The sequence below is a fragment of the Eurosta solidaginis genome, chromosome 2 (assembly GCF_040869045.1).
Source record: "Eurosta solidaginis isolate ZX-2024a chromosome 2, ASM4086904v1, whole genome shotgun sequence".
Lineage (NCBI taxonomy): Eukaryota > Metazoa > Arthropoda > Insecta > Diptera > Tephritidae > Eurosta > Eurosta solidaginis.
This window is the reverse complement of record NC_090320.1, coordinates 168,155,499-168,161,294: the sequence shown is the minus strand read 5'-3', so window position 1 is coordinate 168,161,294 and position 5,796 is coordinate 168,155,499. Positions and strand designations below refer to the sequence as shown.

The 5,796-nt window shown below is 38.6% G+C and overlaps 1 pseudogene; it reads right to left on the bottom strand.

Moving 5' to 3' along the window:
• Positions 1-2,092: 2,092 nt before the first annotated feature.
• LOC137242971 (U6 spliceosomal RNA) lies at positions 2,093-2,186 on the bottom strand (annotated as a pseudogene).
• Between the last annotated feature and the right edge of the window lie 3,610 nt (positions 2,187-5,796).

Sequence of the window (5,796 nt, the reverse complement as noted above, 5' to 3'; positions counted from 1 at the left end):
ATAGATGTGAACATTCCTGCCTGCATTATTATTTTTACTCTTTCGTTAGCCGAGTTTTTACACATGGCTTTTACAGCTGATTGTGTGGAATATTTGGTTGCCACATCAGGTGCAAGTCCGTCTGATATGTAAGCACCTTCTAACGATTTTGTTAATTTTTCTATTTCTGCAGTGTACTGGTTAGCTGTTTTACTGCGCTGTTGAATGTTTAGGAGTTTTGCTGTCAAAACCTCTACAGATTCACCTATAATTGCTGAACTCAACTTTTGCCTTATTTCTAGTATTGAGTTTTATGTGCTCAAAAGGTTTCTAGCTGTTCCCTTGAGAGCTTTGTTTTTATCATGGAGACAGCTATGATCTCGTGAGTATCCTTAATTTGTTCTAGGATATCCAGTGCATCTAAGAAGCTATGTAAGTTCTCATGTTTACCATCAAACTCAGGCAGGATTGACGAAGCCGTTTTTAAGAATTCTACTGTGGTTTGAGCCATTTTGTCTTTTCTTGTTTGGTAGTTTGGCGTCTCTGTTAAACTTTCTTTTTGTTCCTGTTTTTCTTCTTCTTTTTGTTCTACTTTTGATTCTTCTTCTAAATCAGATGCTGACTCCAGAAGGAATGTGTTATAGTCTGTTTCTATTTCTTTCTTAAAACTCGTTGGTACTATGAAGTCAATATCATATCTTGCCAGTGAGGACACCAATTTGTCTCTAATGCTGGAAAAAATTTGATATGCTTGGTCTTTTCGATTGCTGTCGAGTTTACCATTTAACTGTTGAATTATTTTTTCCTATTTTGTTAAACGATTCAACTATTATTTTTAAGATGCTTTACTACTCTTTCTGCCTTAATTTTTGTATTTTTATTAATACATTTGTAAGATTTTTCTCCTATCGTTTTTTCTTCTATGAGTAGTTTAACGATATCTTCCCATTTGCCCATTGGGGATGGCAGTTAAAATTTTGTTAAGCCTTATCTAAACCGTCTGCGCGGCTAGCATATCGCTTTTTTAGGAATTTATTATGGATTGAGTAGAGTTTCAGAAACAAACTTATGCAACTGACTACGCAAATTATTAGAAGCATGATTTTGATAGTATCTAGTGCTTCAGTATGGTCTACTACGTGGACTGAGTTTACAACGTTTGCCGTTGGTTTTTCTATTTTCGATTCTTGGCCTCCCATCGTAAAAAACTAATATGAAGACAAAAAAAAAATTTTTTGTGGTTTTTTTTCTTTTTTTTTTTTTTTAATTTCTCCAATATTTTAATCTGTTCTTCCCATAAATTTTACTTCCCATCTATATATCTCTTCAGCTGCTGTTGCGAGTGGGTTCCTAACATTGCATATTGTTGGTTCCCCAGCATCTCAATAAGTTTCCAATGACTTTTCAACCAAATCAGAGTTTTTTCCTCATCTACAATTTTGATTTCATTTTTAAGGTCCTCAAGTGGGCCTTTTACATAAGTTTTAATCTTTCTTGGTCTTTCCAGAATTTAAAATTAATAGTTTTACGAAATTATACTTTTTTTTTTTTTTCAACACCCTAATATTTACATTGTTGGATTCGGTGTTTTATGTTTGTAACTATTGTTTCTTTATTCCTAAATTTTTTTTTAGTTGAATTTTCTCTGCCTGATTAGTGCTTAAGTTTATTTTTTTCATAGATCTTGGATATTGATTTTCGTATGCCAAATTGCTCTCCTCCTCTTTTTCTTTTAATTTGACCGGCTTTGGAACTTTAGGTGTGTTCCTCTTTCTATACTCTTCATTGTTATTGGCTTAGGGCCTTGGTTTATTTTCTCGGGTGTTTTCTTTTCATCTTCTAGGAAATTTAAATTTTGTCTAGCTAGTTTATAAAAAATTTGGTCAAACTGACTTTGATTTTGTATGTCCTCTTCTGGGAACATAATTCAATAAGCAGTAAAAAAAATTTTTTTTTTACAGCAAAAATATAATTTTGCTTGTCAATAGGCAGCCGCTAGGTTGCCCGAATATTTTTGTTTTTTTTTAAATAATGGTTAAAGAAATGACTTCATACTTAAGCTAGTGTATTTATTATACTTATAATTATCATGCTCCTCTTGTTTATCACCATTGAAAATGTGGTACGCTTCACGAGATCAGTGTCATTCTTGCTCTGGGGCTATGCTAATATCGTTCCAATTTTAATGTATTTTCCGTTGAAGTAATTGCCACAATATGCTAATCTTCGTTTTTTTTCCGTTGAAGTAATTGCCACAATATGCCAATCTTCGTGTATTTTCCGTTGACGTAATTGCCACAATATGCTAATCTTAGTGTATTTTCCGTTGACGTAATTGCCACAATATGCTAATCTTCGTGTATTTTCCGTTGAAGTAATTGCCTCAATTTTTATTATTGGTGCCCGACTTTAACACCTTCTCTTTTTTTTTTTTTTTACAAGGCTTAGGCTGTAATCAGCCAGAAAAATCCTGCCGGCTATGACATTAGGCTGAAAAATCAGCCAGTAGCATCATAGGCAGGATCGCCATGTAGAAAGGTCCCTAACGCAATTAAAACAAAGAAGACTTCACTGCTTGAATTATGAATGTCGAATTGTCTTTATTCAAATAATTCAGCCTATTTATATTAGATTATTCTAAACATATTCTTACATATCTATTTACATTTAAGCTTACATACTTACATACATAACTACCTTAAACATACATACTTACATACCTACATACTACTCGGCACAAAATATGTACCTACATATATGAGCTGCAAATTTATGGGAAATGATAACCTTGCAAGTTGCAGGAATGCAAATTGCTGGGATTCAAATTCGTTTGGTTGTGTGTTGTACACGTCTGTTTATTAATGGCTGTGTCAGCATTAATTCTCAAATTCATTTTTATGTGTTGATGAACATTTAGACTATTTTTGTAGCAGGTTAGAATATTAGACTGATTTAAATATTTTGGATTAAATTGAATTGTTGGCTACTTACACTACAGTATATGTTATAAAAGGTTTAAATTTTAGGATGTTGCATGGTTTTCCTATATAAAGTTTTATTTAACATAGCGAAGAGTGTGAGACACTTGGGAGTAATTCAAACTACACAAACAAGAATTATGTGTACCTTTAGGTGTTACACTTTCACATTTCTAGGATAACTCTATGTGTTTCACCAACCAAAAATAAGAACCTAGTTTTGCTTGATTGCAATGGGATAAAATGTATAGCGTGGTCAGGCTTTGGGGACGGTTAAAAAATTTGCGTTGTGGAAAATTAAGTAAATCGCTACGCAAACTACGCAATTATTTTAATGCTATATTAACTTTTTCCCTTAACATTTAATCTTCATACCAGAGCCTAAATTCAGTAAGTGTGAGTTTTGAACTGACGTTTGCTGAATCTAACCCGAGGACTCAGATTTAAAATCAAGCGTCTTAAAAGATTCAACTGTACAACAACGTACAACTCAGCAAATGTTAGGCGGCCACCACCTCTTTCAGGGTAGCAAGATCTTTATGGCCAAAAGGGGATGACAGGAGGTCTGCCGAAGTAATTGGGTTCACTAAGGCTCACCTATCAATGGTCATAGGTACGTCTCAATATACTGGAAACTCCATCCAGCTGCAGCTGTATGGAGGATGATGAGGTGGAATGATCAAATCACTTTATGCTTGATTGCCCAGATTTTGCCAGAAGTAGGCGAAAGTATTCGGTCGCGCCTCACTGGGATCTCCTGAGGATTTATCCAAGGTTGAGATCGGTATCATTCGGAACTATATCGTCGCTACCCAACGATTCTCTAAGTAGCTATATCTACGTCACCCTTATTTTACTATATGTTGTATTACAACGGATCTTCATGTAGTCCAAGTAAGCTTCCCCTATCAGGGCAGCTACCACTAAACCTAACCTAACCCAATCGCAATTCGTTGTCTATTTATAAAGTTATCGCTTTCAGATAGTATTTCTGTCTTACTTCTAGTTAAAATATATCTTGTGCCAAGATACTTAGTTTTCAAGTATATTGGATGGCTTTACACCACACTAGTCTTGGAATTCCTTGAACTCATTGAGCTAGGTGAGAAAGATTCAAATATCGACGTTTATAACGAGAAGTTAGTGCTTTCAAAATTTTTGCATAGAATTACTTTGTAAAAATGTTAAAGGTGTTACTTTTTGTTTGAACGTTGCCTTCATAAACTCTCAATATCTCTCTGTGCGCTCTAACATAAACTGAAAATTGAAAATTATATGTGAGTAAATGACTGTGACGAAAATTTTGTGAGCAATATTTAGAATTTTTAGCCTGAGTGAAAAAAGTGCCAAAATCGTGGCTACCGCCTAAAAAGGACCAGAATTGAAAAAATAGGCTTGGAAGGGGTTATTTTTGGTCCAAATGGACCAAAGTGGCAACCTTGGTTAGGAGGACAAGAGCTTTCCGTGCCAAGATGGTGGGAAATGTTCTTCCTTCTTCTTCTTCTTCCCTCTTCGCGGCGGCCAACGGTCGTCGTAGCAGAAGAGGGATCGACACGGCGGTTGAACGTTGCTAGGGTAGAGGACCGCGAGCGGTTTTCGTAGCAGCGGTGCGATCAGCACGGCGGCTGAACGGCGGTAGGGCAACGGACGGCCAACTGTCGTTGCAGTGATGGCGGGATCAGCAGAAGGGCAAAGTTATGGACGGCCAACGGTCGTCTAGCAGCGAAGGGATCAGCACGGCGGTATGGTAGCAGCGGCGGCACCATATGGGTGACGATGCGACAGCGGCATCAGTGGGCCACGGAGCGCGTACAAGGGCGAAGGTAGAAGGGGATGAATACCGGTGACGGGGTTTACCTTTGCAGGCATATTGTTGTTCCTGAAGAGGTGGTCGTCGGCGGTATAGGACGGATCAGTGACATGCAAAAGTCTGCGAGGATTCGTAGGTGTTGGCTCCACCGCTTGTCACCCTCGCCTGCCTAGCTGTACGCTAGAAAGAAGGTGCTCAAGGAGGGTGGGACTTCACCAGTCGAGACATGTGGATCAATCCGTGGCGGAGGGGAAGTACACCTTAAAGGCACAGCGGTAGCCCTTGTGCGCACGTATCGGTTCACGGGCGAAGCCAAAGCCCCGGAGAGGGGGTCGTGTAGTCGTTCGGGCGGCGGGCTACTCCTCACCTGACCAGGGTGACGGGGGCAAAGTAGCACAAAGGCATCCGCCTCGTCGTCCAGGCACAGAGAGGGGAGACTTGCGACACAACCACACTCCCTTCTCCCCCAGCTAGATAGTGGGAGGGGCTACGTATGCCCTAGGTCATCCGCTCTGGCCAGCTTACTAAAGTACTGGTTTCGTCGCTGGGAAAACACTGCCTCTAGGAGTTGCACGCTACTTTGTAAGTGTCGGATCAGAAGAGAAGAAAAGAGAAGAGAAAGGAAGGGAAGATAAGAAAGAAAATAAAAGAAAAGTAAAGAAAAGAAAAGAAATGAAAAGAAAAGAAAAGAAAAGAAAAGAAAAGAAAAGAAAGAAGAGAAGAGTAGAGAAGAGAAGAGAAGAGAAGAAGAAGAGAAGAGAAGAGAAGAGAAGAGAAGAGAAGAGAAGAGAAGAGAAGAGAAGAGAAGAGGAGAGAGAGAGAAGAGAAGAGAAGAGAAGGGAGAGAGAGGAAGAGAAGAGAAGGAAGAGAAGGGAAGAGAAGAGAAGAGAGAGAGAAGAAGAAGAGAAGAGAAGAAGGAAGAGAAGAGAAGGAGAAGGAAGAGAAGAAGAAATGAAGAGAAGAGAAGAGAAGAGAAGGGAAGAGAAGAGAAGAAAAGGGAAGGGAAGGGAAGAGAAGAGAGAGAAGAGA